Raw genomic sequence first — 13,322 nt, forward strand, 5'->3', positions numbered from 1 at the left:
ACTGGCATGAACGTCCTTCCTAGAACTTGAACTTGAATCATCCAGCGCTCCTCTTCCGGTAAAGTGGCGTTGTAGGTTCTGGTGAAGCTTGGTACTCCTATGTTCAGATATCTAGTGACTTCCTTCAAGTGACGTCCAAAGGTGTATCTTCATCCGGTTGTGTGAACTTGTTCCTTGCATCCGCCATCCTAAAAGAGTAGAAAAGATGAGGAGTCAGAATGAGAAGAGTGAGTAGTGATCTAGGGCTTTAGCTTAGTGGTTGTGTCCTATAGTCAGCGTGTGCTCTGATACCATCTTGTAGCGACCAGACCTCAAACAGTCCAATCTCTGTGCTCTGGTGTCATCCCTGGATCAGTAATGCTGACACCACACAGTACTTGAAGGATTTATAACAGAGTAGCAATCACACACTTATTACATTGAGTCTCAAAAGAGAACTTATTACAATAAATATGGCTTAAGGCAATCTAATAACGATAACAGCGGAAGACTTGGAAGATAAGTGAGTCCATCAACTCCAACGGCATCACTGAGTATAGAACCACGACCTAAAGGCACCTTACTCATCGTCTGAAATGTCTGCAACATGAACGTTGCAGCCCAAAATGGGTCAGCACATGGAATATGCTGGCAATGTAACACATAGAGAGCAATGAAAGAATAAGGCTATACTATATGCATATTCGGCTGGTGGAAAGCTCTATGGTTACAGTTTTGCGTAAAGACAATTTTTCCCTACTTCAAAGGAATACATTTTATTTAACTACCATGGTGGTTGTTAAACATTGAGAGTGTAGACACCCTCTCAATCCCAATTAAACATCATCATTAAAACCCAACAAAATTATTTAGAGTAACATGATGAGATTCACATGATAATCCAAGTACTAGATACTCAAGATGTCCATAATCGGGGACACGGCTAACCATGATTAGTTTATACACTCTCCAGAGGTTTGCGCACTTTTCCCCACAAGACCCGGTCTCCTCCGTTGGAATTCTCGCACTACATGGTGTTTGAGAAACGGATGACTGAGACATAGTCTTTCAGAAACGCTCACACCTTACGAACGGGTAGACTGTTACACCTACTTTCCCCTACATCTGCTAGTCTACCACTGTAAGAGTTCACACAACTTAATCAACTATGCTAGAGCCCATAGTAGCTTGTGGCTGCACACGGAAGTTTCTAGTATGAATAATCTCATGATCCCTTTGAGCCTGGGTGGCGGTCCAAAAGAAAAACAGGCAATCGCTGGAATACCCAGGTGCCTCAATCCACCCAGATGTGTATTTAAGTTGCCACCTTAGATAAACAATTAATTTAACAAACTCACATCTGTCATGGATTTCACTCACCCAATCCACGTCTACTAGCATAGCATGGCATAACAAGCAAACGTAGAAGTAACTCCCAAAGGTTTGATAATAAAACAGGTGATAGGTACTACCTCATCTACTTCCCAAACCCACAATTTAATTAGATCCTAATCATGCAATGTGTGAGGATTGTTCTAATGCAATAAAAAAACTGGGTAATGGGAAGTATGATCAAAGTGTTACTTGCCTTGCTGATGATCCGCAAAACCTAGCGATTCGAAGTAGTAAGCGGCGCACTCCGGGTACTCTATCGCAAACAAACAAGCATACAATAAGTAATCAACTAATGCACAGGTAAAACTCAAATAAGAGATCTAACCAGAAAGTTCAACTTAAGAACTCCGGTTGGCAAAAAGAATCAAATCGAACGAAGCAATGAAAGACAAACAGCAAAAGAAACAAGCTTCGTTTACTATTCTAGATCTAGGTCAAATTCTACAAAGGCAAAAACTTGTTTGAGTTGGTTAAACGGAAAGAGGGTTTCGAGACGAAACTCCAGGCGCTTGAATCGCCTGATTCTGATAAACGAGCGAAAAGTTATACTAAAACGAAAATCGGATCAGAAATTGCGATCAGAAAAATCGCGGATTTAATCCGAGAAAAAGAAAACGACGAACAGATTAACGAATGAACGTTCGTTATCTGGATCTAAACGATGAACGTGTTCGTTAAAACGAACGAACGAGCGAACGCTCGCTAATTAACTAAACCGAGAAAAAAATCGATCTATCTAAAAAAACGAATCTAAAAAAATCGAAAAAAACCGGTGAAAACCAACGGTTTTCTAAAAAAACGGCGGGCGGCGGCGAGGCTCCAGCGGCAGCAGGCGGCGGCGGCGTCTAGGGCGGGCGGCGCGGGCGGCTAGGATTTGGGCGGCGGCGGCGACTTTGGGCTGAGGCGGCCCGGGTGGCTCGCTATATAAAGCCTCAGCCAGGCAGAGTCCTGGCCGGACACGGCCCAAGGTCGGTTCGGTTTTTTTTAAATAATTACGCTCAGAGAAAATAAAAAAACAAAAGAAATACTAAACAGACTCCAAAAATCCCGAAATAAATTTTCCCCGGCTTCTAAAATCAAGCCGCACAGGATGAACATTTATTTGGGGCCTAAATGCAATTTTGAAAAACACGCATTTTTCCTAAATTCAAATAAAATAGCAAATAAAACCAAAATAAAATCTTAATTGATTTTTTTATTAAATCCTCAATATTTCTTTATTTTGGGAAAGTCATTTTATTCCCTCTCTCATATTTTGATAATAGAAATAATTGAAGATAAAATAAATAAAATTAAATGATCCTATTTTCAAAATTTGAGAAAACTCAAATATGAAAAAATAACGAAATCCCCAACTCTCTCCTAGGGTCCTTGAGTTGCGTAGAATTTCTAGGATCAACCAAAATGCAAATAAATATGATATGAAATGATGATCTATTGTATAATATTCCAAATTAAAAATTTGTGATGTTACAATGGTCATGTACCCTTGAAGAGTGGTCTGTTTTTGTTGAATCTCGATAGTAGTGATACACATATTCATAATACTGAGGCCAAAAGATGCAGAGTTGATAATGATAGTGCAACTTATTTGTGGCGCTGCTGTTTAGGTCATATCGGTGTAAAGCGCATGAAGAAACTCCATACTAATGGACTTTTGGAACCACTTGATTATGAATCACTTGGTACTTGCGAACCGTGCCTCATGGGCAAGATGACTAAAACGCCATTCTCCGGTAGTATGGAGAGAGCAACAGATTTGTTGTAGATCATACATACAGATGTATGTGGTTCAATGAATGTTGAGGCTCGTGGCGGATATCGTTATTTTCTCATCTTCATAGATGATTTAAGTAGATATGGGTATATCTACTTAATGAAACATAAGTCTGAAATGTTTGAAAAGTTCAAAGAATTTTAGAGTGAAGTTGAAAATCATCGTAACAAGAAAATAAAGTTTCTACGATCTGATCGTGGAGGAGAATATTTGAGTTATGAGTTTGGTCTTCATTTGAAACAATGCGGAATAGTTTCGCAACTCATGCCACCCAGAACACCACAGCGTAATGGTGTGTCCGAATGTCGTAATCGTACTTTACTAGATATGGTGCGATCTATGATGTCTCTTACTGATTTACCGCTATCGTTTTGGGGTTATGCTTTAGAGACGGCCGCATTCACGTTAAATAGGGCACCATCGAAATCCGTTGAGACGACGCCTTATGAACTATGGTTTGGCAAGAAACCAAAGTTGTCGTTTCTGAAAGTTTGGGGCTGCGATGCTTATGTGAAAAAGCTTCAACCTGATAAGTTCGAACCCAAATCGGAGAAATGTGTCTTCATAGGATACCCAAAGGAAACTGTTGGGTACACCTTCTATCACAAATTCAAAGGCAAGACTTTTGTTGCTAAATTCGGAGTTTTTCTAGAGAAGGAGTTTCTCTCGAAAGAAGTGAGTGGGAGGAAAGTAGAACTTGATGAGGTAATTGTACCTGCTCCCTTATTGGAAAGTAGTTCATCACAGAAACCAGTTTCTGCGACACCTACACCAATTAGTGAGGAAGTTAATGATGATGATCATGAAACTTCAGATCAAGTTGTTGCTGAACCTCGTAGGTCAACCAAAGTAAGATCCGCACCAGAGTGGTACGGTAATCCTGTTCTAGAAGTTATGTTACTAGACCATGACGAACCTACGAACTATGAAGAAGCGATGGTGAGCCTAGATTCCGCGAAATGGCTTGAGGCCATGAAATCTGAGATGGGATCCATGTATGAGAACAAAGTGTGGACTTTGGTTGACTTGCCCGATGATCGGCAAGAAAATGAGAATAAATGGATCTTCAAGAAGAAGACTGACGCTGACGGTAATGTTACTGTCTATAAAGCTCGACTTGTTGCGAAAGGTTTTCGACAAGTTCAAGGGATTGACTATGATGAGACCTTCTCACCGTAGCGATGCTTAAGCCTGTCCGAATCATGCTAGCAATTGCCGCATTTTATGATTATGAAATTTGGCAAATGGATGTCAAAACTGCATTCCTGAATGGATTTCTGGAAGAAGAGTTGTATATGATGCAACCGGAAGGTTTTGTCGATCCAAAGGGAGCTAACAAAGTGTGCGAGCTCCAGCAATCCATTTATGGACTGGTGCAAGCCTCTCGGAGTTGAAATAAACGCTTTGATAGTGTGATCAAAGCATTTGGTTTTGTACAGACTTTTGGAGAGGCCTATATTTACAAGAAAGTGAGTGGGAGCTCTGTAGCATTTCTAATATTACATGTGGATGACATATTGTTGATTTGAAATGATATAGAATTTCTGGATAGCATAAAGGGATACTTGAATAAGAGTTTTTCAATGAAAGACCTCGGTGAAGCTGCTTATATATTGGGCATCGAGATCTATAGAGATAGATCAAGACGCTTAATTGGACTTTCACAAAGCACATACCTTGACAAAGTTTTGAAGAAGTTCAAAATGGATCAAGCAAAGAAAGGGTTCTTGCCTATGTTACAAGGTGTGAAGTTGAGTAAGACTCAATGCCCGACCACTGCAGAAGATAGAGAGAAAATGAAAGATGTTCCCTATGCTTCAGCCATAGGCTCTATCATGTATGTAATATTGTGTACCAGACCTGATGTGTGCCTTGCTATAAGTCTAGCAGGGAGGTACCAAAGTAATCCAGGAGTGGATCACTGGACAGCGGTCAAGAACATCCTGAAATACCTGAAAAGGACTAAGGATATGTTTCTCATTTATGGAGGTGACAAAGAGCTCATCGTAAATGGTTACGTTGATGCAAGCTTTGACACTAATCCGGACGATTCTAAATCGCAAACCAGATACGTGTTTACATTGAATCGTGGAGCTGTCAGTTGGTGCAGTTCTACACAAAGCGTCGTGGCAGGATCTACGTGTGAAGCATAGTAGATAGCTACTTCGGAAGCAGCAAATGAAGGAGTCTGGATGAAGGAGTTCATATCCGATCTAGGTGTCATACCTAGTGCATCAGGTCAAATCTTTTGTAACAATACTAGTGCAATTGCCTTGGCGAAGTAATCCAGATTTCACAAGAGAACCAAGCACATCAAGAGACGCTTCAATTCCATCCGGGATTTAGTCCAGGTGGGTGACATAGAAATTTGCAAGATACATACGGATCTGAATGTTGCAGACCCATTGACTAAGCCTCTTCCACGAGCAAAACATGATCAGCACCAAGGCCCCATGGGTGTTAGAATCATTACTATGTAATCTAGATTATTGACTCTAGTGCAAGTGGGAGACTGAAGGAAATATGCCCTAGAGGCAATAATAAAGTTATTATTTATTTCCTTATATCATGATAAATTTTTATTATTCATGCTAGAATTGTATTAACCGGAAACATAATACATGTGTGAATACATAGACAAACAGTATGTCACTAGTATGCCTCTACTTGACTAGCTCGTTGATCAAAGATGGTTAAGTTTCCTAGCCATTGACATGGGTTGTCATTTGATTAACGGGATCACATCATTAGGAGAATGATGTGATTGACTTGATCCATTCCGTTAGCTTAGCACCCGATCGTTTAGTATGTTGCTATTGCTTTCTTCATGACTTATACATGTTCCTATGACTATGAGATTATGCAACTCCCGTTTACCGGAGGAACACTTTGTGTGCTACCAAACGTCACAATATAACTGGGTGATTATAAAGGTGCTCTACAGGTGTCTCCGAAGGTACTTGTTGGGTTGGCATATTTCGAGATTAGGATTTGTCACTCCGATTGTCGGAGAGGTATCTCTGGGCCCTCTCGGTAATGCACATCACTTAAGCCTTGCAAGCATTGCAACTAATGATTTAGTTGCGGAATAACGCATTACGGAACGAGTAAAGAGACTTGCCGGTAACAAGATTGAACTAGGTATTGAGATACCGACGATCGAATCTCAGGCAAGTAACATACCGATGACAAAGGGAACAACGTATGTTGTTATGCGGTCTGACCGATAAAGATCTTCGTAGAATATGTGGGAGCCAATATGAGCATCCAGGTTCCACTATTGGTTCTTGACCGGAGACGTGTCTCGGTCATGTCTACATAGTTCTCGAACCCGTAGGGTCCGCACGCTTAACATTTCGATGACAGTTATATTATGAGTTTATATGTATCGATGTACCGAAGGTTGTTCGGAGTCCTGGTTGTGATCACGGACATGACGAGGAGTCTCGAAATGGTCGATACATGAAGATTGATATATTGGAAGCCTATGTTTGGATATCGGAAGTGTTCCGGGTGAAATGAAGACCAAACTATTCCATATTGTTTCAAATGAAGACCAAACTCATAACTCAAATATTCTCCTCCACGATCAGATCGTAGAAACTTTTTTTTGTTACGATGATTTTCCAATTCACTCTGAAATTATTTGAACTTTTCAAATGTTTCAGATTTATGTTTCATCAAGTAGATATACCCATATCTGCTCAAATCATCTATGAAGGTCAGAAAATAACGATACCTGCCACGAGCCTCAACACTCATCGGACTGCATACATCAGTATGTATTATTTCCAACAAGTCTGTTGCTCGCCCCATTGTTCCGGAGAACGGAGTCTTAGTCATCTTGCCCATGATGCATGGTTCGCAAGCATCAACTGATTCATAATCAAGTGATTCCAAAAGCCCATCAGCATGGATTTTATTCATGCGATTTACACCAATATGACCTAAACGGCAGTGCCACAAATAAGTTGCACTATCATTATTAACTTTCCATCTTTTGGCTTCAATATTATGAATATGTGTATCACTACAATCGAGATTCAATAAACCATTCACCTTGGGTGTATGACCATTGAAGGTTTTATTCATGTAAATAGAAAAACAATTATTCTCTGACTTTAAATGAATAACTGCATTGCAATAAACATGATCAAATCATATTCATGCTTAATGCAAACACCAAATAACATTTACTTAGGTTCAACACTAATCCCGAAAGTATAGGGAATGTGCAATGATGATCATATCAATCTTGGAACCACTTCCAACACACATCGTCACTTCACCCTTAACTAGTCTCTGTTCATTCTGCAACTCCCATTTCGAGTTGCTAATCTTAGCAACTGAACTAGTATCAAATACTGAGGGGTTTCTATAAACACTAGCAAAGTACATATCAATAACATGTATATCAAATATACCTTTGTTCACTTTGCCATCCTTCTTATCCGCCAAATACTTGGGGCAGTTCTGCTTCCAATGACCAGTCCCTTTGCAGTAGAAGTACTTAGTCTCAGGCTTAGGTCCAGACTTGGGCTTCTTCACTTGAGCAGAAACTTGCTTGCCGTTCTTCTTAAAGTTCCCCTTCTTCCCTTTGCCCTTTTCTTGAAACTAATGGTCTTGTCAACCATCAACACTTGATGCTTTTCTTGATTTCTACCTTCGTCAGTTTCAGCATCACGAAGAGCTTGGGAATTGTTTCTGTTATCCCTTGCATATTATAGTTCATCACGAAGTTCTAGTAACTTGGTGATAGTGACTAGAGAACTCTGTCAATCACTATCTTATCTGGAAGATTAACTCCCACTTGATTCAAGTGATTGTAGTACTCAGACATTCTGAGCACATGCTCACTAGCTGAGCTATTCTCCTCCATCTTGTAGGCAAAGTGCTTGTCAAAGGTCTCATACCTTTTGACATGGGCATGAGTCTGAAATACTATTTTTAACTCTTGGAACATCTCATATGCTCCATGGCGTTCAAAATGTCTTTGAATCCCCGATTCTAGGCCGTAAAGCATGATGCACTAAACTATCAAGTAGTCATCATATCGAGCTTGCCAAACATTCATAAAGTCTGCATCTGCTCCTGCAATCAGTCTTTCACCTAGCTGTGCATCAATGACATAATTCTTCTGTACATCAATGAGGATACTCCGCAGATCAAGGATCCAATCCGCATCATTGCTACTAACATCTTTCAATTTAGTTTCCTCTAGGAACATATCAAAAATAAAACATGGGAGCTAAACGCGAGCTATTGATCTACAACATAGATATGCTAATACTACCAGGACTAAGTTCATGATAAATTTAAAGTTCAATTAATCATATTACTTAAGAACTCCCACTTAGACAGACATCCCTCTAGTCATCTAAATGATCACGTGATCCAAATCAACTAAACCATGTCCGATCATCACGTGCGATGGAGTAGTTTTCAATGGTGAACATCACTATGTTGATCACATCTACTATATGATTCACGCTCGACCTTTCGGTCTCCAGTGTTCCGAGGCCATATCTGCATATGCTAGGCTCGTCAAGTTTAACCCGAGTATTCCGCATGTGCAAAACTGGCTTGCACCCGTCGTACGTGAACGTAGAGCTTATCACACCCGATCATCACGTGGTGTCTCGGCATGACGAACTGTCACAACGGTGCATACTTAGGGAGAACATTTATACCTTGAAATTTAGTGAGAGATCATCTTATAATGCTACCGTCGAACTAAGCAAAATAAGATACATAAAGGATAAACATCACATGCAATCAAAATATGTGACACGATATGGCCATCATCATCTTGTGCCTTTGGTCTCCATCTCTAAAACACCGCCATGATCTCTATCATCACCGACATGACACCATGATCTCCATCATCTTGATCTCTATCAACGTGTCGTCACATGGTCGTCTCACCAACTATTGCTTTTGCAACTATTGCTATCGCATAGCGATAAAGTAAAGCTATTATATGGCGCTTGCATCTTATGCAATAAAGAAACAACCATAAGGCTCCTGCCAGTTGCCGATAACTTTAACAGAACATGATCATCTCATACAACAATTTATATCTCATCACGTCTTGATCATATCACATCACAACATGCCCTGCAAAAACAAGTTAGACGTCATCTACTTTGTTGTTGCAAGTTTTACGTGGCTGTTACGGGCTGAGCAAGAACCGTTCATACCTACGCATCAAAAAACCACAACACGGTATAGTGATTGCTTTTTGATCTTCAGAAAGAACCACGTTCATTGAATCTGATTCAACTAAAGTTGGAGACACAGACACCCACTAGCCACCTGTGTGCGAAGCACGTCGGTAGAACCAGTCTCGCGTAAGCGTACGCGTAATGTCGTCTGAGCCGCTTCATCCAACAATACCGCCTAATCAAGAAACAACTAGTGGCGGCAAGCAATATGTATATACCCACGCCCACAGCTCCTTTGTGTTCTACTCGTGCATATAACATCTACGCATAAACCTGACTCAGATGCTACTGTTGGGGAGCATAGTAATTTAAAAAAAAAATCCTACGCACACGCAAGATCATGGTGATGCATGGCAACGAGAGGGGAGAGTATTGTCTACGTACCCTCGTAGACTGTAAGCGGAAGCGTTATGACAACGCGGTTGATGTAGTCGTACGTCTTCACGATCGATCGATCCTAGTACCAAAAGTATGGCACCTCCGCGATCTGCACATGTTCGGCTCGGTGACGTCCCACGAACTCATGATCCAGCAGAGTGTCGAGGGAGAGCTTCGTTAGCACGACGGCGTGATGATGGTGATGATGAAGCTACCGGTGCAGGGCTTCCCCTAAGCACTATGACGATATGATCGAGGTAGATTATGGTGGAGGGGGGCACCACACACGGCTAAGGGATCAATGATCAACTTGTGTGTCTATGAGGTGCCCCCTGGCCACGTATATAAAGGATGGAGGTAGGAGGAGGCCGACCCTCATAGGGCGCGCCCGAAGTGTGGAGTCCTACTAGGACTCCCTAGTCCTAGTAGGATTCCACCTCCCACATGGAATAGGAAAAAGGGAAGGGGGAAGGAGAAGGAAGGAAGGGGGCGCCCCTTTCCCTAGTCCAATTCGGACCAGTCCATGGGGAAGGGGCGCGGCCACCCTTGAGGCCTTTCTCTCCTTTCCCGTATGGCCCATTAAGGCCCAATATGAATTCCCGTAACTCTCCAGTACTCCAAAAAATACCCGAATCACTCGGATCCTTTACGATATCCAAATATAGCCTTCTAATATATCGATCTTTACGTCTTGACCATTTCGAGACTCCTCGTCATGACCCCGATCTCATTCGGGACTCTCAACAAACTTCGGTCATCAAATCACATAACTCATAATACAAATCGTCACAGAATGTTAAGCGTGCGGACCCTACGGGTTCGAGAACTATGTAGACATGACCGAGACTCATCTCTGGTCAATAACCAATAGTGGAACCTGGATGCTCATATTGGTTCCTACATATTCTACGAAGATCTTTATCGGTCAAACAACATAACAACATACAATGTTCCCTTTGTCATCGGTATGTTACTTGCCCAAGATTCGATCGTCGGTATCTCAATACCTAGTTCAATCTCGTTACCGGCAAGTCTCTTTACTCGTTCCGTAATGCATCATCCCACAACTAACTCATTAGTCACATTGCTTGCAAGGCTTATAGTGATGTGCATTACTGAGAGGGCCCAGAGATACCTCTTCGACAATCGGAGTGACAAATCCTAATCTCGATCTATGCCAACTCAACAAGTACCATCAGAGACACCTATAGAGAACATTTATAATCACTCAGTTACGTTGTGATGTTTGGTAGCACACAAAGTGTTCCTCCGGTATCTGGGAGTTGCATAATCTCATAGTCACAGAAACATGTATAAGTCATGAAGAAAGCAATAGCAATATACTAAACGATCAAGTGCTAAGCTAACGGAATGGGTCAAGTCAATCACATAATTCTCTAATGATGTGATCCCATTAATCAAATGACAACTCATGTCTATGGATAGGAAACTTAACCATCTTTGATTCAACGAGCTAGTTAAGTAGAGGCATACTAGTGACACTCTGTTTGTCTATGTATCCACACATGTACTAAGTTTCCGGTTAATATAATTCTATCATGAATAATAAACATTTATCATGAAATAAGGAAATAAATAATAACTTTATTATTGCCTCTAAGGCATATTTCCTTCAGGAGTACCTTGCTCTGATACCAATTGAAAGTGTGTATCGACTAGAGGGGGTGAATAGGCGTTTTTTTATGAATTCGTCATTGAGGAAATTCAACTTGAGGAATTTGCTAAGCGACGAACTAGTAGCAACAGAATAAGTACTCAGGTGCAAGCACAACATGGTAGTAACACAGTCAACATGATGATATGAAACAAGCACAGTGCACAGGTAGCGTGTAAACAGGATAAGCAGGTTGAAGATAATATGACTGAAGAATTAGTATTGAGAAAATTGATAAAGTCTGCAGTCAAAGTCTACAAATAGTAACGATCAAGTTCGTCAACACATGAATGCGGAAATGAAAAGGTTGAGGAAATAGAACCAGTAGCTTCGTGAAGACAATGATTTGGTAAACCAGCTTCAACTACTGTGACGGTTGTACGTCTGGTTGGATCGGATAGGTATTTAAACCCGAGGACACATAGTCCTCACCGTATTCTCCTTGAGCTAAGGTCACAAAGATCTCGCCCAATCACTCGTGGTAAGTCTTCAGGTGACTTCTAAACCTTCACAAACTCGGTCACTCGGCGATCCACAATTCCTCTTGGATGCTCTAGACCATGACGCCTAACCGTCTGGAGGATGCATAGTACTTAAAGGTAACACGCGTTGGTTCCATACGGGAACAATCTCTTCAATGATGCTCAATCACTTTGGGTTGTAGGTGTTGGTTTTCCTCATTGATGAATTTTGCTCAAAGTCCTCGGAGGATGGGATGCTCTCAATGACAAGTGTCAGTTTCTCTCGGAGCAGCCAACCAACTAGTGATTGTAGGGGGCGGCTATTTGTAGCCGGGGAGCAGCCCGACATGATAAGACATAAATGCCCTTCAATGATATGACCGTTAGGTGGATAAGATATTTTGGGACAACTGGCGCGTTGCACAACAACGGTCGAAAATTGTTCCTCACTTGTAGGTAATCGCACTGGCGAATTTCTAACTCCTCAGTCAGAACAAATTCCTTAGAGAACAGAAGAACTTCGTCTCTGTCACTGAAGAAATTGACTGAACTATATGAAATTTCCAATGGCTCCACTCAAAAGGATTGGGAAGGTGTAGAATTTGAGATGAGCATCACTTGAAAACTTTTTCTTAGTTCTACCTCGACCCCCTTTAACAGTATGACGTTTTCTTTGACTCAAGAAAAAGAAAATGAAACTACGAAAACAGAAGTCTTCACGCTTCATAAACCTTGTATCAATATCAAAGTATTCAAGATCACACCAATTTCCTCATTTTCAAAGTCTTCAAGAAAACCAAGGTCTTCAACTGAAGACATTCATTTTTAGGGGTCGACATTCATCGTAAATATCAAACTCCTTATAGACTTATAGAACTTGTGTACACTCACAAACACATTAGTTCCTTAACCTATAAGCCTTCAATACACCAAAATCATTAAGGAGCACTAGATGCACTTACAAAAATAATAGCAAAAGTGTTTGGAATACTCGATATGTTGGAGACGTATCAAGTCCCAAGAAGACGTGTACTTCAACATCCTTTATAGGAGTAATTACGCGCAAAAATCAAACCAGCTTTTTTTAGGAAGTATGCCTGTATTCAAATCATAAAAAATACAAAGTCCTTGATCTGTACAATCACACCCTTACACACACACAAAATAACCAGAATAACAAAGAGCACGCTAAAACAACCAATAAAACATGAAGTTCTCAGAGCTATGTGTCATCGTCCCTAAACCTTACGAGAAGACCCCTGCAACCAGACCTAAACAGATCATCATCTTTAACCACGGGATAATCGCCGCCATGCTGCTCCCCATTTTCTTCGCTCCCATGCTGAAAATACAAGGACACACATATGCATCCAACACGCCTGCACAAGCCTTTGCCATTTGTGACCTTGAGTACCGATGTATGTGCCCCTTCT

The sequence above is a fragment of the Triticum urartu genome, chromosome 6A (genome assembly GCF_056163025.1).
Source record: "Triticum urartu cultivar PI428250 chromosome 6A, HENAU_Tu73, whole genome shotgun sequence".
Lineage (NCBI taxonomy): Eukaryota > Viridiplantae > Streptophyta > Magnoliopsida > Poales > Poaceae > Triticum > Triticum urartu.